A 21,397-nucleotide genomic window follows, 5' to 3' on the forward strand; every position below is an offset into this window, starting at 1 on the left:
ATGTAGTCATTGTCAACTAGGAGCTTCCTAAAATTGTAGAGGAACTTTAGGGCTTAGAAAAGCCATTGGGGAGATTTTTCTCGGAAGATCTTTGAAAAAACACTGGTTTTTAAGGATAACTTGGGGATTCTGGGACAAAATGGTGAACGAGATATATTCACTGGAATCGTGAAGTTAGGAAAAGTAATTACAGGAAAAAACCGAAATTGTGAGGTCTAAGTGGAATTAGGGACGACGAATTTGGAAGATTTAGTGTTTTGATGTTTTTGAAAATTCCTAAAAAGCTCGGGAAGGGGGTCGGAGCTGGTCAGGGAAGATAAGATTTTTTTCTGAAAGATGAGGAAAATTGGAAAAAGATTTGGAGGAAAAAAGCACTCAAGTGGACCATTCAAGTGAGAAGTACAGATTGCACGGGGGTGCAGTATTCATTGGAGAAGATATAAGAGAGAAGGTGGAAAACAAGATTGGTTTATTTTGAGGAGGGTTTGAACAAGTGGAATCGTGTGTAAAATAAAGGGATGAATTTGGACGATATGGCAAATGAGGTTTTCTTTAAAAAATATTAAAAGGAAGATGGATTATAGAGCGTTATAGATTTGAAAGATTTTTAAAGAAATTATTTTAATTGTTTCTAAATTAACATTATGTATGATAATTTTTTATAGTGTTGTTTACGTATAAGTAGGATATTTATTAGTTTTTAACTTTTGTAATTGTAAACTAACGCAAAAGAGATAATAAGAGGGACAGAGGAGGGTAGGTTGACGTAGCCTTTTTAAGATAATAGGATGCTCCACATAATTTACACACAAGTGGGCCACGTGTACAAATTATTGGAGTAACATTAAACTGGCACCAACAGGTACTATCACGGTTCTAAAGGATTTATTAGAACTGGGAATTTGCTAGTCTGCTTTTTCGTATTTTTACTACATTTTATGATTGATTAATATTTTATACTTTGTTTCCTACAGTAGTAGATTCTTTATGTAGTCTACATACTGTGCTGGTGAGATATAATTTGTATTATTTCAGAAATTTATTAGTGCTTTAGTCTTGTGTGAAATAGACTGTTAGGACGTAGGTTCTATTTTAATTGTACAGGGTATAGGGAAATAACTTTGTTAAATTTAACCGAAGATCGAGAACATTATTTGGAACGAAGAGTTCTTTTGAACAGGAAAGAGAAACGTTTGTAAATTGAGGAATTATTATTTAGAATTAGAAAATTAGAACGGCTAACCGGAACTAACCAGGATTAGAATGGGAAGTACGAAGGTAGCAAAGTTATTTCCCTAACACTGTATATTATACTGTATATTTACGGCGGGTGCGTGTAATCCTCGGCGAGTTGGGATTGACGAAGCTAGAAACGTAACGTTGCTTTTGTATTTAATGAGAAAGTAAAGCAAATAGGGAAATTACCGTGATATTTGAGGAGATTTAATTTTTGGACGTCGTCGTAAAGAAGGGAACTATTAAACTGAGTCATTTAAAATGGCCATTCGAAGTTGAATCATTAGTAGAGTCAGCTGTGGAATTTTACACGAGAGAAATAGAAGATGAAAAGTAGGTCGCAGCGGGATCGTACGAATTTGAACGACAGGGCAGAGTGAGGTTATATTGCTTTATTTATTACTACTTTTAACTTTGAAGATTTCGATTAAACATTTAAGCAATTTTTTAAGAAAAGAGGTCGAATTGTTTAAAGAATGAACAATAATTGTCGAAAATGTCGTCCATTCACTTGAACGTACAAGTTTACCAGAACTTTGATACTTTTGAAGACAGTGTCGAAATTTCTGTGGTGATAATTGGTCACTGCCCAAATTCGTGCTTTGAGACTTTGATTACGTGTACTTACGGTGTAAAAGTGTTATTTTATAAAACTGGGAACAAGAAGCAACCCAGAGGTGTGATGTGCGGGGGCCAAGGTGGGTAGATATGCTTAGTGCACGAACTTATTAAACGATCGATTGACTTCTCGAAGGTAAACTAAGGTTATAAGAGCTGTGGTTATATTAAGTTGAACATAACCGTGTCTTAATTTGTCTAAAATGTAAAGCAGCCTTTTGATAAAGATCTGATTGTTTTGAGTCAACCGGTACTTGTACTATGAGGTTATTTAATGTGAGTTGCAAAGATGAGATGCAAAGATTCCAACGTTCTGGTGTTTAACTAAGAATATTGAATATTATATTTTTCGGGGAAACGTATGTACTATAGCTGCTTCTCTTTTCTTTCCAGGACAAGAACTGCAGCCAAAGGATGTGAAATAGTGTGTGTGTGTCTGTGTTCGTCCCAAATGCAGTGAAATGATCGTGCCATCTCCGAAAGTGGAAGCTGTTTGCTGGTGGAAGTATAGCTGACGGCGACAGAAAAAGGTAGGAATTTAAAATTTTTATGCTGCTAGATTTGAGGGAGTGTTACTATACAAAGGAAGAATATAATTGTTATCAAAGAAACAATTTATATTCAAAACGAATCGAAAGAGTATTAAAACAGTGAGTTAATTTGAGAACGAATCACATTTGATATTTCTGGGATTATAGAAAAAGTGTAAATATACAAAAATAAGGGGATTTTATTTTGAAGGGGGACATTCTTTTGGTGTTTTTTTATTAAATTGCAAGTACTTTCTAGTACGAAGGGAAAGAACCAGTAAGAATAAAATAGAGAATTTTAAATAGGTAGCAAGATTGAGTGATACCTTATTTGAAAGGTTTTTTTAAAATTTTTTTGGTTTTCTGGAAAGGTTTTGGGAAAATTGAAGTATAAGCGGTAAAGAAGTTTCGTTAAGAAAGGTTTTTGGAAAAAATGATGTTTAAACCTTAAAGAATCTTCGTTACTAAATGTTTTGGGAAAAAGGATGTTTCCTTATTAAAGGTATCAAAGAAAAATTGTTTATTAAGAGGTTAATTATTCCAAAGGGCCTTTATTATTTGTCGAATAAGAATAAAGTGAATTGTTTTTAAACTTTGATATTTATCGAAGTTTTTACTTGAATTTGCTTGCATGCAGTTATAATTTTTGCAGGTAAGTTTGCTTAAGGTTTTTGTGATTTATGATACAGCTTTTACCTCGATTTGTTCTTTTGCTTTTTTGTAGTAGGACTTTAAGAGTACATAGAATAATTACTTGGAAGAACATTTCACACCAACATAGGCTCGTAAACGTTTGGTTTTGAAGATATCGAGTGTGTAAAATTTTAGAACAATGAGGTTATTTTCATAACGTTCATAAATTAAAATTACCTATGTACTATTAACGTTTTGTTACAAAAAAGTGGGCCACAGTATTTAGCTTAGTATTGCATGGATGTGTTTTTATTATTGCAAGTTCTAAAATTGAAGGAATTCTAACCTAGATAAAGATTCGCGGTTTTTTTTGCAACGTTGCCAGTTCCTCCCTTTTCTCCGAAAAGGAAAATGGATTATTTAATTTTCATTTTATCTTTGAATTTCACGGTTAAATAACACATTTAACAAATTGATTGCTCAGGGAAATTAATTATCATTCTATTTTAAATAGGAAAAACCATCCCCGAGGTGTTTCGGGCAGTAAACGTGTTAAAAAACACCTAAGAAACCGAAGATGTATCAATTATTACTATTGGGTCATGAGTATTTGCATTTATTCGATTTAAATGGTTGTTTTAATAATTATTATGAAAATTTGGAAACAAAAACACGTGTAGTAAAGGATACCGAGGAAGGAAGAATGGTAATAATTGATACATGATGGATTTATTAGTGGTTTTTTAACACATTTACTGCCCGAAACAACTCGGGGGTGGTTTTGTCTAATTGAGATATGATGATGAATGAATTCCCGGTTTGGGGAAGGTGTGAAAATGATTTTGAGAGAAAAGGGGGAATTGGGAATTGTTGGCAGGGGAAACTGGGGATTTTGATCCGGGTTAGAATTTCTTAAAATTTTAGGATTTCTTGCACAAGCCGGCAACACTGTACGGCACCGGGCCCAAAGAGGGCCCGGACAAAGTGACGGACGCGACGCAAAGTTACGTGGAGGCGATTGGCCTCCAGGTAACTTGGCGAGGAGTCGGCCAGTTTGGCCGACCCCTCTTTGGGGGTCTTCAACCTCGTTTTTCGGATTCGGCAGAACGACAACGTCGACATATCGGAGTCATCCCCTTAGAGAGCGGGGGAACGCGGGAATTATTCATGGGGCCAGCATGAATAAGGCCTTTGTTCCCGGCGCTCTCCGAAAAGATGGCGGCGACATGCGCCGCTGCCGTTAACTGGTCTCGAATCCCGAGTAGATGAAGACGGTGGGAATCGGCAAAAGCGCGAATGTCTATACACTTGTTTCTTTGGAAGCGGTGGGTTTTTCGCGTGGCTCCATCTTTTAAGGGTTCGGAAAGGTAGTTAAAACGGTAAAAGACGAGAATGGGATAACCTCGTGGATTGTCAAGAGTGTCTGGAAAAAGTAAATGAAGATGTAAAATTTTGGAAGTTAATTATTAAAAAATAAAAGAATTGATTATCTACTGGATTCAAGATTAGAAGATTGCGATCCACAAATTTACAAAGTAAGAAGAAAGTAAAGAAATACTGGATTTTTCCATAAAATTTACTCTAACAGTGGAATTTGAAATGGTACCGTGGATGGGGAAATATTACAACAAAGAGGTAAATTAAAGATCTAAAAGCATACATTTCCAGGAAGCAAACGGAGGGACGTATTAAAAAAGGGAACACAGAAAGAATGGGTCTGGAACAAGTACCTTTTTGGTTAGGTTTACGAGTACGAGATTAGTAGTGAGGATTTTCAAGAGAAAACCTAAAAGGATGGACCGAACGTTTAACCTACACATTAGGAAGAAAGAAGGTCGGTTGCTCCTCAGATTTGATATAAATAAGATTAAACCATTAAGATTATAGAGGATTTCCTCGACAGATCAACAATGACCAAGGGTCCAGAGGTAGACACACTTAACTTTATCCAAAATTTGTAAGGAAAGTTGGATTATTGCTCATATTCTTCGATAGGAAAGACACATTTTTGAGTGGAGGACCGAAAAGAATCTAGGTTAAGAGCAAAAAGATACCAAGGTAGTACATTGTAGCTTTATCGAAGAATAGTGCTTTATTTATTTCTTCTTAGCGAAAAGGATATGATTTATAAGGGAAGGAAAGAGGGTGGTTACTTGGATACATGGAATTTTGAAAGACAAAAATAGGAAATTACAAGAACAGCAAAAGTGAAAATGATGGAACAAGCTGACTGGGGTCGAGTAAAGGGAAAAAGAAAGGCAGGCAAAGTATTTTTTCACAAGGAAGGAGATACCGAGATTTAGAGGATTGCAAGTAAGTGGATTATTAGGAGAATGCTTTTTGTCTTAAGAGGAATAGGAATTTCCCAGTTATTTTGATGCATCAGAAGGAATTTGATGAATTTAAAAGGAATTGTGTGAAAAAGTGTACCATAAGTTATGGATTATTTTGGAATTGAATATTTGAGAAAATAGAGTTTTTAGTTGGAGCACCGTACTACCGTAAAGGGTAATTTTATTTTGAATTTGTATGTCAGTAAAGTAGGTAGGGTGCTTCATGGATATTTGGAAAATTCACCATTATAAGTATTATTTGACATAATTTGTTTAAAAGGTGAGATAACAGGTGTTATTATAAATTGAAAATTAGAATTTATTTGTATACACATAGTGAAAGTATATTATTTTTGAATTAGTAAATATTGTAGGAATTGTGAATTACATTATGATTATTATTTAAGCGTTAAGGATAAAGATGTAATAATTTAGGATAGAAAGTAAACTGGATATATTATTTTTTATGGGAAAAAAGTAGGTACATTTTTGTAAGTGTTGATATTTAATTTTTTAGATGATTTGAATATTTATATAAGATAGGAAATGATAGTGGTAAGGTACTAATAATTTTAGTGAGGATATAGAAATTATGTGTATAATCTCGAATTGTAAATTTGAAATTGTAGATGTATATGCTAAGTGAAGTAATTGTATTAAAATATTAGGTATTCATAGTAAGTAAAGGTAGGGATATAGGACTGGATTTCTTAGGGTATTTTTCTTTTGAGGGAGTGGAAAAATGTACGAGAAACATGCAAACAGAACGTAAAACTTCAAAGAAACTGGATAGGATAGCAATTAGGTGTGAAGGGTGGATGCGAAAGAAGAGTAGGGATTTAAACATAAGAATAGGACTTTATTTATTATATGGAAGGATAATACGAGCATTTGTAAGAAAAATGGGAATGAATGAGAAAGAATGTATATTAGAAAAGTAGAATTTGCCATCAGATCATTTATGTATTTATAGTTCATAAGAAAGTAAAGATTATTACTTTTGAATTGTAACAGTAGAGGTGAGGAAGAACTTATGTATATTTGAGAGGTAAATAAGAGGAGCTTTTAGAAGGAACAAATGAACACGTACATTAAAATTAGTGATATTTATAAGGGTATTAGATAATTTACGGAAAACCTATTTGGAATGATAGAATAAGGGAAGTTATTACTTTATTATATTTTATTAGTATTAGTAAGTAGTGATTGTGAACTGGGAGCTTCTTAAAATTCCAGAAGAGCTTTTGCAGGAGCTAGAAAAGCTATTTGGGCAATTTTTCCTGGAAGATCTTTGGAAAAACACTGTTTTTTCAGGATAACTTGGGGAGTCTTGGACAAAATGGTGAACAGGATGTTTTGACTGAAATTGTGGAGTCAGGAAAATTGACTATGGGAAAAAACCGAGATTGTGGAGTCCTAAAAGGGGTCTAATTGGAACTAGGGATGATTAATTTAGAGGATTTAGGGATTCGGTGCTTTTAAAAATTTGTAAGAAGTTCAGGAAGGAAGGGAAATGGTCGGTGGAGATAAGATTTTTTCCTGAAAGAGGAGAACTGGAAAAAGACTTGGAGGAAAAAAGCATTAGGCAAGTGAAGCGAGAAGTAGAGATTGGAGTACGAAGGTGCAGTAGTCATTGTATAAGACAGGAGAGAAAAGACAACTAAGAAGATTGGTTTATTTCGAGGAGAGTGGGGAAAGTGATAGGATGAATTTGAACGATAAGGGGAAAGAGGTCTTCTTAAGAAGACATTAAAAGGAAGATGGATTATAGAACATTAGAGATTTTAAGGATTTTTAAAGAAATGGTCTTAATTATATCTAAATTAGAATACTATTTAGGGATAAGTAGGATATTTATTAGTTTTTAACTTTTGTAAATGTAACATTGAAAGAGACAGTTAAGGGGACAAAGAAGGGTAGGTCGACGTAGCCTTTTTAAAATGATAGGACGCTCCACATAATTTGCACACAAGTGGGCCAAGTGTGCAAATTATTGGGGTAACATTAAACTGGCACTAGCAGGTATTTTCACGGTTCTAAAGGGTTTTTTAGAACTGGGAAAGTTGCGACGGTAGAGACAAAAAGAGGTGGCGAATTTGCTAGTTTATGTTTCTATGCTTTTTCTATATATTTCGTTTTGAAGAAACACGGAAAAGTATTTTATATTTGTGCGTTTTACAAATTATTTTTAAATGGAAGAATTTTTTCACGAGTGCTTTGGTCTTTCGTTAGAGAGATTATCATTTTATTTTAATTATACATGGTGTCGGGGAAATAACTTCGGAATAGGAAAGAGGAAGAAGATTCGTAAACGTAACTATTTTGATTTCTTTGGAAAAAGAGAGACACATTTGAAGAATTGGCAATGTGTCTTTTAGTTTGTTTCATTTGGATACTTGTTTAGAAAAGGAGAAATCAAAGTAGGAAAGTTATTTCCCTAACACTCCGTACAATTAGGATAAGTGGGTGTCATCGTTAGTTACTTGTGAAGGACGACGAAATTAATATTAAATTGCAACATTGCTTTTATAAGCAAGGAGACGAGGAAGTAACGAAAAGAAAGAGGACGGGATGATTCCCGCGCATTTTCGGAAGTTATCGTACCGAGGGAACCATCAGAACCGACATCTGCACCGAAAATTGACGTTCGAAGTTTGCACGAGAGAAACGGAAGACGAAAAGTAGGTCGCGAGGAACGCATCGCGTAGCTCGACCATTTTCTGTCAAAAAGAACTTTTTGACAGAGCGGAGAGAGGTTACGTCGCCATATTTACTTTGTATTTCGAAGAAGTTAAGGCGTATGACTAATTTTTAACAAAATTAGTCTAATCGTTCGACAAATGAACAATAATTGTAGAAAATGTCGTCCATTCACTTGAACGTACAAATTTACCAGAACTCCGATACTTTCGAAGACATCGCGGAGAACCGGTGGGGTGATAACTGCACACTGCTCAAATTCGTCCTTTGAGACTTTGATTAGGTGTGCTTACGGTGTAAAAGTGTTATTTTATAAAACTGGGAACAAGAAGGAACCCACCCAGGGGCGTCAGGCGTGGGGGCCGAGGTGGGTAAATATGCTCGGTACTGGAACTTACGAAAGGAATGACTACATTCTCGAAGACAAACTAAGGTTATTCGAGCTGTGGATGAAGGAATTTGTCTAACAAGTAAAGCAGCTTTTTGATAAAGATCTAATTGTTTTGAGTCTTATATTCTGGGGTCATGTAGTGGGATTTGCCACGATGAAATGTAAAGATTTCAAAGTTCTCATGTTTAAGGATATTGAATATTAAATTCTTCGTGGAAAGTATGTGCTAAAGTAGCCTCTCTTTTCCTTCCAGGATAAGAAGTGCAGCCAAAGGATGTGAAATTGTGTGTGTGTGTGTGTGTCTACCTCGAATGCAGCGATAAAGATGGTGTGATCTGGGAAAGTGCAAGGTGCCCACCAAAGGAAGTATTCCCGAAGAAGACAGACAAAGGTAGGAATTTAAAATTCTTATTGTGTCAGATTTGAGGGTTAAGCAGTTGACGAAAATAATATTGAAAAGAATTGGAAAGAGTATTTTAACAGGGTGTTAATTTGAAAACGAACCACCTTTGATATTTCTGGGGTTATAGGAAAAGTGTAAATATACAAAAATAAGTGGATTTTATTTTCAAGGGGGAGTTTGTTTTGGGGTTTTGTATTAAATTGCAAGTACTTTTTAGCAGAGGTGGAAACAACCACTAAGATTTTAAATAGGTGAAGTGATACCTAATTTTTTAAAGAATTTTTTGTCTTTTTATTAAAAGTTTTGGGGAGAAATGATATTTAAACAGTAAAGAAGCTTCGTTACTAAATGTTTTGGGAAAATTGATGTGTAAACAGTAAAGCAGTTTCGTTAAGAAAGGTTTTTGGGAAAAATGATATCTAAAGAGTAAAGAAGCTTCGTTACTAAATGTTTTGGGAAAAAGATGTTTTCTTATTAAGGGTATCCAAGAAAAATTGTTTATTAAGGTGTTAATTATTCCAAAGGGCCTTTATTATTTGTGGAATAAGAATAAAGTGAATTGTTTTTAAACTTTGATATTTATCGAAGCTTTCACTGGAATTTGCTTGCATGCAGTTATAATTTTTGCAGGTAAGTTTGCTTAAGGTTTTTGTGATTTATTCTACAGCTTTTACCTCGATTTGTTCTTTTGCTTTTTTGTAGCAGAACTTTAAGAGTACATAGAATAATTACTTGGAAGAAAATTTCATACCAACATAGGGTCGTAAAGGTTTGGTTTTGAAGATATCGGGTGTGGAAAATTTTAGAACAATGAGGTTATTTTTATTTATAACCTTCTTAAATTAAAATGACCTAAGTACGTTTAAAGTTTTGTTACAAAAAAGTGGGCCAAAGTATTTAGTTTAGTATTGCATGGATGTGTTTTATTATTGCAAGTTCTAAAATTGAAGGAATTCTAACCTAGATGAGGATTCGCGGTTTTTTTTGCGACGTTGCCAGTTCCTCCCTTTTCTCCCAAAACGAAAATGAACGATTTAATTTTCATTTGATTTTTGAATTTCACGGTTAAATAGCACATTTAACAAATTAATTGCTCAGGGAAATTATTTATCATTCTATTTTAAATAGGAAAAACCATCCCCGATGTGTTTCGGGCAGTAAACGTGTTAAAAAACACCTAATAAACCGAAGATGTATCAATTGTTACTTTTGGGTCATGAATATTTGTATTTACTCGATTTAAATAGATCTTTTGACAATTATTATGAAAATTTCGAAACAGAAACACGTGTAGTAAAGGATACCGATGAAGGAACGGTAATAATTGATACATGATCGATTTATTAGTGGTTTTTTTAACACTTACTGCCCGAAACACCTCTGGGGTGGTTTTGTCTAATTGAGATATGATCGAATGTGCTATTTCACCGTGAATTTGGGGAAGGTGTGAAAATGATTTTGAGAGAAAAGGGGGGAATTGGGAACTGGGCAGAGGAAACTGGGGATTTTGATCCGGGTTAGAATTTCTTAAAATTTTAGGATTTCTTGCACAAGCCGGCAACACTGTACGACACCGGGCCCAAAGAGGGCCCGGCAAAGTGACAGACGCGACGCAAAGTTACGTGGAGGCGATTGGCCTCCAGGTAACCTGGCGAGGAGTCGGCCACTTTGGACCGACCCCTCTTTGGGGGTCTTCACCCTCGTTTTTCGGATTCGGCAGAACGACACCGTCGAGAACACATCGGAGCCATCCCCTAGAAAGCGGGGGAACGCGGGAATCTTTCATGGGGCCAGCATGAAAGATGCCTTAGTTCCCGGCACTTTCCGATAAGATGGCGGCGACATGCGTCGTTGCCGTTAACTGGTCTCGAATCCCGAGTAGATGAAGACGGTGGGAATCGGCAAAAACGCGAATGTCTATACACTCGTTTCTTTGGAAGCGGTGGGTTTTTCGCGTGGCTCCATCTTTTAAGGGTTCGGAAAGGAAGTTAAAACGGTAAAAGACGAGAACGGGATAACCTCTCGGATCGTCACGAGTATTCCGAAAAAGTAAATAAAGATTGAAAATTTTGGACGTTAATTTATTAAAAAATAAAAGAATGGATGATCTACGGGATTCAAGATGAGAAGATTGGGATCCAGAAATTTACAGAGTAAGAAAAAGTAAAGAAATACCGGAATTTTGGATAATATTTACTGGAACAGTGGAATTCGAAATGGAAACGTGGATCGGGAAATATTACAAAGAAAGAGGTAAATTAAAGACCTAAAAGCAAACATTTACAGGAAGCAAACGGAGGAGCTCATGGAAAAACAGAACACAGAAAGAAAGGGTCTGGAGCAAATACCTTTTAGGTTAGGTTTACGAGCACTAGATTAGTAGTGAGGTTCTTCAACAGAAAACCCAGCAGGAAGGATCGAACATTTAACCTACAAATTAGGAAGAAAGAAGGTGGGTTGCCCCACAGTTTTGACATAAAATGATGGAACCATTAAGATCATAGTGGATTTCCTCGACAGATCACCAATGACGGAGGGGCCAGAGATATAGACAAGGAACTTTACCAAAAACTTGTATCGAAAGTTGGATTATTGCCCAAATTCAAGGATAGGAAGGATAGATTTTTCACCGGAGTAGTCGGATTCAAAAGAACTTAAGTTAAGGGCAAAAAGATAGCAAGGTAGTACTTTGTAGTTTTATCGAAGGACAGTGGTTTATTTATTTCCTCTTAGCAAAAAGAATAAGATTTATAAGGGAAGGAAAGAGGAAGCTCACCAGATGGATACATGGAACTTTGGCAAGAGAGAAGTAGGAAATTACGAGAACAGCAAAAGTGAAAATGATCGAAGAAGCTGACTGGGGCCCAGGAAAGGGAAAAAGATAAGGGCCAAAGTATTTTTTCACAAGGAAGGAGATTGTGAGATTTGGAGGATTGCAAGTAAGTGGAACATTACGAGATTGCTTTCTTATGTTAAGAAGAATAGGAATTTGCTTGTAGTTAATAAGTAATTTGTGAGTTTAATTTTGAAAGTTAATTAAGAATTTTCTAGTGTCTAGTGATGTATCAGAAAGATATTTGATTAATTTAAAAGGAAATGTGTGAAAAATTGTACCATAACTAATGGATTGACTTGTGGAATTGTAATTTGAGAAAGTAGAGTATTTAATTGGGGCACCATATTACTGTAAAGGGTGATTTTATAAGTTCGTACAGTAGGTAGGGTGTTTGATTGGTATTTGGAAATGTAAGGTGAAAGATTCACCATTATAAGTATTATTTGAAATAATTGAGGATTAGATTTTATTTAGATACACATAGGGAAAGCATATTATTTTTAAATTAGTAGATATTGTAAGAATTGTGAATTACATTGTGATTATTATTTAAGTGTTAGGGATAAAGATGTAGTACTTTAGAATAGAAAGTAAATGGATGTATTATTTTTTATAGGAAAAACTAGGTACATGATTTGTAATTGTTTAGATGATTTGAATATTTATATCAGATAGGAAAACATAGTGTAAAGGTACTGATGATTTTTGTGAAGGTACAGGAATTATGTATTTGAAATTGTCGATGCATATGCTAGGTGAAGTAATTCTGTTAAGATATTAGGGGTATTCATAGTAAGTTTAAGTAAGTAGGGACATAGGAAAGGACTTTTTAGGCAATTTTTCTTTTGAGGGAGGGAATGTAGGTGGAAAAATGTAACAGAAACATGCAGATAGAATGTAAAACTTGAGAGAAATTGGAAAAGATAGGAATTAGAAGTAAATGGTGGGTGCGAAAGAAGAGGAGGGATTTAAACATAAGAATAGGACTTTATTTATTATATGGAAAGATAACTTGAGCATATGTAAGAAAATAGGAAGGAATGTATATTACAAAAGTAGAATTTGCCAGTAGGTCATTTATGTATTTATAGTTAATAAGAAAGTAAAGATTATTTCTTGTGAATTTTAAGGATAAGAGTAAGAAAGTACATGTATTTCAGAGGGAAGTAATTAGAGCTTTTAGAAGGAACATGTAAATTAAAATTAGTGATATTTATAAGGGTATTAGGTAACTTGTGAGAAACACGTTTGGAGGGATAGAATAAGGGAAGTTGCATTATTATATTTCATTAGTGTTAGTATGTAGTCATTAGATATGTGTCAGCTAGGAGCTTCCTAAAATTGTAGAGGAACTTTAGGGCCTAGAAAAGCCATTTGAGGAATTTTTCCCGGAGGATATTTGGAAAAAGTCTGTTTTTAAGGATAACTTGGGGATCCTTGGACAAAATGGTGAACGAAATTTATTCACCGAAATTGTGAGGTCTTAGAAAGGATGTAACCGGAATTAAGGAAGACGAACTTGGGAGATTTAGCGAAGGGGAAAATTTGAAAGAGGCTTAGCAAGGGCCGGAACTGGTGAACGGAGATAAGATTTATTCTGAAAGATGAGGAAAACTGGAAAAAGACTTGGAAGAAAAAAGCATTTCCAGCAGTGGACAAGTCAAGTGAGAAGTAGAGATTGGAGCACTGTGGTGCAGTATTCATTGGAGAAGAGAAGAGAAGAGATAAGAGAAAAGGTGGATAACAGGATGGGTTTATTTTGAGGAGGGTTTGAATATAGCGGACAAAGTGATAGGATGAATTTAAACGATATAGCGAATAAGGTCTTCTTAAGAAAGCATTGAAAGGAAGATGAATTTGAACGATTTTTAAATTAAGATATTATGTATATAGGATAATTTTTGTGAATGTAATATTAATAGAGAATAAGAGGGAAGAGGAGGGTAGGCTGAAGGGGCCTTTTTAGGATGCCTCACATAATTTGCACACAAGTGGGCCACGTGTGCAAATTATTGAGGTAACACTTAACTGGCACTACTAGTAGGTACTTTTACGGTTCTAAAGGATTTATTAGAACTGGGAAAGTTAAGAAAAAGAGAGGTAGGGAATTGCTCGTTTGCTCGTTTACTTTTCCAAATTTGTACTACATTTTATGATTGATTAGTATTTTATACTGCGTTTCCTATAGTAGTAGATTCTTTGTGTAGTTCACGTACTGTGTGGGTGAGATATAACTTGTATTATTTTAGAAATTTATTAGTGCTTTAGTCTTGTGTGAAATAGACTGTTAGGACGTAGGTTCTATTTGAATTGTACAGGGTATAGGGAAATAACTTTGTCAAATTTAACCGACGATCGAGAACATTATTTGGAACGAAGAGTTCTTTTAAACAGGAAAGAGAAACGTTTGTAAATTGAGGAATTATTATTTAGAATTAGAAAATTAGAACGGCTAACCGGAACTAACCACGATTAAAATAGGTAGTAGAAAAGTAGCAAAGTTATTTCCCCAACACTGTACATTTACTGTACGTGTATAATTCTTGGCGGGTTTCGATTGACGAATTTAAGGTTAGCATTAGCAGTCAGCCGTGGTAATTTACACGAGAGAAATAGAAGATGAGAAGTAAGTCGCAATTCGATCATGCGATTTGGAATGACAGAGTAGAGTGAGGTTATATTAATTTATTTATTACTATTTTTAAGTTTGAAGATTTCGATTGAAAATTTAGGCAATTTTTTAAGAAAAGAAGTGTAATTGTTTAAAACATTGATAATAATTGTGGAAAACGCGGTCCACTCATTTGAAAGTTGAAGTTTACCAGAACTTTGATACTTTTGAAGACATTGTCGAGAACTTGTGTGGGGTGAAAATTGCACACTGTCCCAATTCGTTCCTTGGGGCTTTGATTACGTGTGTCGATTGTCTCGGAAGTAATTTTTGAAAACTGGGGACAAGAAGTAACCCACTGGTGTAAATTGGAATTGGTCGAAGGATTCCACATAACATTCTCGAAGATGAACTGAGGTTATACGAGCCATGGCTCCATCACCTCGGACATAACCCCATCGTACTTTGTCAGGGTGTGCGGATGAAGGTATTTGTGGAACACGTAAAGGTGCCTTTGGAAGTATTTGAGGATTATTTGTATTTTAGATTTGCATAGTTTGAGAATTTGCACATTCCGAGCTATGAAAGTAGGTATTATGACTGAGGAGGGATGGATTCGAAAGATTATTATGTGGTGTCTCATGGGACTAGGTGCAATGAATTGTCATTGTTTCAGATTCCGAAGGATGAAGTACTCGGAACACTTGCATTTGGTGATAGGTGCCAGAAGATAAGTCGAGGGGACAATGTCTTCAAGAAAGCATTGGAGGTTTGAAGCTCCTTAATTAATTTTGTGAGAAAACAGATGAAATGCATACAGTAACTGAGAAAGGAAAAGGGAGAAATGGAAGGACCCAATGGTAGGTAAGTGATGAAAGTAAGAAGTAGTGATAGGTCGAGGGATTTGAGAAGAAGAGTATTTTGTGAGGAACGAAAAGTGAATTGTACTTTTTCCTCTAAATTTGAGAGTCGAGTAGATGTGTAATTGGTACTCGAGCAGTACAGTTTGTGATATTGTGTGGTTCTTTAGCATTGCTCATGACTCGTGTAACAAGAAATGATGGATTCTTTTGAATTGTAAAAGGGGTTAAGGGATAAATAAATGGAAAGATTTGAAAGTACATTGAAGGGTACTAGTTTCTTAATGAATTTTTGAGAGAAACATATGAATTTAGTAAAAGTGCAAAGAAACTTTTCGTTCCTAGATAGGAAATGAGTGTATTTTCGATTTTATGATTATGAAAAGTGTTATTTTTGATAAAAGATGAAATTTAAAATTGAAATAACTAATTTTCTATGGTTTATGTATTATTTAACTGATTTTTGATAACATTTCTGTTTGTATTTTACTAACTGGATATTATATTTATTAAATTTGTGACTCTTTTTGTATTACTTTTGATGAGTCGAAAGAGTACTTGTCGAGGTGATACATTGGAGTGGTGGTATATTTGGTAACTGTATATTATTTATTATTATTATTATTATTATTTTTTAAGAAGCTTTTAGAACTAAAAGAAGGGTGTTTCTTCTGACTGCAACTAATAAAAGCAGAATTGAAGGATTTTGTGTGAGATTATTTCTAAACCTGTTACCCGACGAATAGGAAAGTGGTCTTTTGGGATTGGGGAGAGGATTGTCTTATTTTGTGGAAATGTAGTAACTTTTTATAGGTATTGTCTATATTTTTGGAAACATTCCCCGCAGTATTATGACTGATTTAGAGCTTGTAGTTTGTAAATTTAGTATATTTAGTATTTATTGATGAATATTATTGGTGTTTCTATGAATGAAGAAGAGATACATGGTCTGCATTATATTGAGAGATGAGTAAAATGTTTCTAAAGACATGTACTCTTATTTATTTATAAGTAGAGGATAGTTTAGATATTTAAAAAAAAGTGACACATTAAAGGGTGGTATATATTGATTATTAAATTGTATTGTGAGGGTCAGGATGCACTGTGGAAATTTGGGGATGTAGGGAAGACAGAGAAACTAAAGTAATTTGTATTTTTCTGATTTGACTGTCTTTTGAGAAATTGAATTTGAGGACTTTGAATTTTGAAGTAAAGGGGAGATTATTCTTTGGGAAAGGTCAACAAGTGATTTAGATTTTTTGACTTAAAGTGTGTAGTAGATTTAGGGGGACATTTCCAGTGTGATTTTGCATTTTTTAGATTTTCACGGGTGTTAGTATTAATTTGTAATTATTTAGATAGAACTATTGAGATAATTTTTGTATTTCTTTATTGCTGAGATGATGTATTACTTTATTTATTTGTCTGATACTGCGGGGAAAGAGATTAGATGATTTGGAAAGTATTTAAAAAAAAAAAGGGACATTTTGGGGGAAGATGAGATATAAGAGGGGAAACTGAGGATATTAGAAAACGGGAATAGAAGGAGATGGAAGGATTAAGGGACATTATGGAGGGAAATTGGGGGTTTTACTTATAAAGGGGGATGAGGGATAAGGGACAGGAGTATTTGGATATTATAAAAAAAGGATGAGGGACAGGAGTACGGGAACATTAAAAAAAAGGGATGAGGGAGAGGAGTATGGGAACATTATAAAAAGGGATGAGGGAGAGGAGTATTTGGATATTATAGAAGAGGGATAAGGGGCAGGAGTATGGGAACATTTTAGAAAAGGGATGAGGGATGGGAGTACACGGAATAAGGATGAAGGATAAGAGTGTACTAAAAGGGGATGGAAGAGATTAAGAGGAAGGATAAAGGGGGGACTAGAAAGGGATGAGAGATAAGGTGAGTATTATGAAGGAGCAGAGAGGATTGGCAGGATAGGAGAAGAAGACGACGACGATGCTGAAGCAGAAAAGGGGGACTAGAGAGGATATAGATTTTAAGAAGGAGGGGGAATGGGGGCTTTTATGAGGGATGAAGGAAGGGGGGCTTTAAAGGAAAGGGAAGGAAGGCTAGAAGGTGAGTATTTTAGAAGGGATGGAGGGGAATTGAAGGCTTTTGGAAGGAAGGTGGGATTATGAAGGGGATGGGGGAATGCTGGGGGACTAGGAAGGGAGCTATGAGGGGGAAAGGGGGATTATAGGGATGAGGGAAAGGAGTATTTGAATTGGGCAGGGAAAGGGATGAAGGATGGGAATTTGTGAACTCTGGGGATGAGGGAGAGGAGTATTAGAACTTTTACGGGAAGGGGATGAAGGATAGGAATTTGTGAACATTAGGGAAAGGAGTATTGATATTAGAGTGAGGGAAGAAAGTATTGATACAATCGGGGACGAACGATGAGGGACAGGAGTACTAGAACATTGGGGGAAAGAAGTATTGCTATTAATGGTGTGGGAAGAGAGTATTGATACAATGGGGGAAGAATGATGAGGGTGCGGAGTATTCCAACGGGGGGAGCAGAGGACGAGGGATAGGAGTAAGCTAACTAGAGATTGAGAAAGAAAGGGATTAAGAAGTGAGCTGGGGGGAGTAGGGATGAGGGACAGGAGTGTGTAGATATTTTAGAAGGGATGATGAACAGGGGACTAGTGAGAAGGGGATTATAGTGCTATGGTGGGGATAAGAGAAGGCACGGAAAGAGATGAGATGAGCTGGAAAGGGTGAAGGGGAGAGATTGGAAAGAAGGGATGTGTCTTTTAGGGAAGGAAGTATTGATATTACTAGAGAACTGGGATGTGGTGGTAGGATTTAGGGAAGAATTCGGAGATATTTCCAAGGGAACTCGCAAGCGGGGGATTGTAGGGATTAGAGAGAGTGAAGAGAACTAGGAAAGGGATGGATAGAGAGATATTAGAAGCTGTGAGAGAGAGAGAGACACTGAAGGAACTATTATTGTAGGGATAGGAGACGGAGATGATTGAAGGAAGTAACTGAACTGTGATAGTAAGAGGGCTATTTCTGAAGGATTTAAAGGAGAGCTACTATGAGTAACTTTGAGAGAAGACTATTTAGATGGGACTAGATGATTTACTGAGCATAGAAAGGATAGCTATGAGAGATATTTTAGGAAGGAGGGAACTAGATACGGAATTTATAAGAACTGTAGAGAAGGAATTACTAGAAGAGACACTGATGGGATATTATTATGAGATTATATTCCTGACGGATAGGGAATTACTGAAAGATGTGTGATTTAGGTATTAGGGGAGATAAGAAGCGGATGGATGGATTATTAACAGATCTGTGAGATTTATAGAGGAAGGTGAAGTATTAGATTAATGAGAGAGAGATATGAGTATGTATTGATAGCTAGAGGATGGATTATTAGGAGAACTATGAGAACATTGATATTTTACTAGATTAGAAGGATATATTGATGATTATCGAGAAGGATTATAGGTCTGATGATTATTTTATAAGAAGACTGTAGATATTACAGCGTGGGGAATGAGGAGAATAGAGAGATACTAGTATTGAATTTGAGAGAGATATTAGGCGATGGGGATAACTAATCTAACTTATGAGAACATAGGGAAAGATGAACGAACTATGGATATTATAAGAAATGTAGGTACTATTTGGAAGTAGCTAGAGAGAAGTATTGATTAGAAAGGAAGGATGGATATCAGTGTATTTCTTTGGATTTGATGGAAAGGGGGGAAGTATCGAAACGTACAGAAGATATTATGAAGGGATTAGATTGATATAGGATAGTGTGAAATTACTGGAATATACGGAAGATGTGAGATGGTGGAAATAAGTACTAGTATTGATGATTGAATCGGACATTTCGGACTTATTGAAAAAGAAAGAAAACAAGGAGATCTGAACTAACTATCTAAAACAGTAACTTCTAGTGCTTTTAGGAATCAACAAGAAACTTGGGCATTTGTGTGACTTCTAGGATTATTGGAGAAATAGGAACTACATGAATAAATCACTACTTCGAAGGAATATACGGATACTTGAACATTTGAATGATTTCTAGGACTTCTGAAGAAACTGCATAAATTGGAACTAGATGATTGAAATATCATTTCGATGGAATTTACAAAAACTTGAGCTTTCTAGGATTCTGAAAAAGAAACACAATAAACCCTAACTAACCGATTATACAACTTTGGAAGATAACAGCTATTTTTGAGATTTCTAGGATTCTTGAAGAGTGTGAATCAACTGATTGAAACAAAGTAATTATAGGAACTTGCATAATTTAATGAAAACTGAACTAAAACAATAAATTTTAAAAGAAGATAAATTAGACCATTTCTAGCATTTTAGGATATTTGAGGAAAACAACACTTTTTGAAACTTCTTAGGAATTTACGGAAACTACCTTTTAGACACTTTTCACGACTTTTCTATGATTCTCAAAGGAGATTGAATTAACTGACTAAATGAGGATAAATTGCGACTATTTCTTGCAATTTTAGGATTTATAGTGACTGCTATTTTTCAGGATTTTTTCGTGATGACTTGATTTGAAACGAGATATGATTAATCGACTAAAACAACACTTTTTGGGAATTTCATAGTAACTTGTAACTGAATATTTTCTAGGAATTAACAGATACGTACAGGATTTGATTATTTAATTTATTTCTTTGTAATTTTAAGGGATTTCTGGAATTGATGATATTTCTTAGAGAAGACAAAATTGACTCGAAGTGAACAATTTACTGAAACTTACTTTTTGTACGATTTAAAGGATGGATGGATTAAAGGATAATTTCTCGGGTTAGCTAGGATTTGATTATTTCTTCGTAACTTGATGATTTTCTAGGATTCTCAAAGGAAATTGAATTAACTGACTGAAACAGTACGACTAGGAATTTACAGGAACACACTTTTTGTACAATTTGAAGGAATTCTCAGGTTAGCTAGGATTTGCTTATTTTATTTCCGCGTGATTTTATAAGAACATAGGAAACCTTAACTAATCGACTATTCTTGAGAAGAAGGGAGAAGAGACGAATTTGGAAGTTTTAAAAGAAAAGAAGGGAAACATAACTAACAACACTTTTCGAGTAACTTGATGATTTTCTAGGATTCTTCACACTTCTGATAAATTTGGAAGTATGGGGATTTTACAGTATTTAGACATTTCTTATGATTCTTCATAATTGTAGTAACTTCTCACATTTAGGGATTTTATAGTAACTTTGTCATTTCTTGTACTTTTCATAGATTGTAACATTTTTCACACTTTGTCGATTTAGCTAGGATAAGACACTTTTTTCGATTTTCGCGTATTTTTAAAAGAAACGAAACTAACCGGACTTGTAACAAAAGAATACTTTTCTGTGATTTTAGGAATTTACCATGATTTGGACATTTTACAGAGATTTGAACTTTCTGCAATTTATATGGATTTTGTAGGATTCATGGGAACTTTGTACTTTTTAAGGATTTCTAGAATTAGACTCTTTTTGCATTTTGTATGATTTTGATAGGAACTTGAACTTTTTGGACTTTTGTGATTATAAACGACTTTTCGGATAACTGTGCTTTTCACGGTACTTTTTAGATATATTCTATGATTTCCACTTTTTGTAATTTTGAAGAGACAAAGGAAACCCGAACTAACTAACTAAAACAACACTTTTCTAGGATTCTTCACACTTCTTATAGATTTAGGAATTTTATAGCACTTTAGACATTTTCTATGATTCTTCGTACTTTTAAAAACTTAGTAATTTTTGAGACTTTTAGGGATTTTACGGTACTTTTAGCATTTCTACGATTCTTCGTATATTTAGATCCTTTTCGACTATTTGTACATTTTCGTGATTCTTAGTAATCGAGATGATTTTTGGATTTGCTAGGATATTTAGACGCTTTCTTATATTTCTAGGAATTTACAGGAACTTGCACTTTTGTAACTTTTGATATTTTTTAAGGATTTCTAGAATTAGACACTTTTCGACATTTCGTGTGATTTCTTATAGAACAAAAGAAACTCTAACTAATCGGAACTAAAATAAAAAAGAGAACTTTTTGAATTCCTTGGGGATTTCACAGCTTCCGACTACTTTTATACTTTTCTGTGTTTCTTAGTGAATTGGGATTCTTATTGTCTTTTCTTGTATTTTAGTAAATTATGATACTTTACAAGATTTCTTGCGATTCTTCAAAGAACAAAAGAAACCCGAACTAACCGAGAAGAAACAACTTTT

Source organism: Euwallacea similis, chromosome 7 (assembly GCF_039881205.1).
Source record: "Euwallacea similis isolate ESF13 chromosome 7, ESF131.1, whole genome shotgun sequence".
Lineage (NCBI taxonomy): Eukaryota > Metazoa > Arthropoda > Insecta > Coleoptera > Curculionidae > Euwallacea > Euwallacea similis.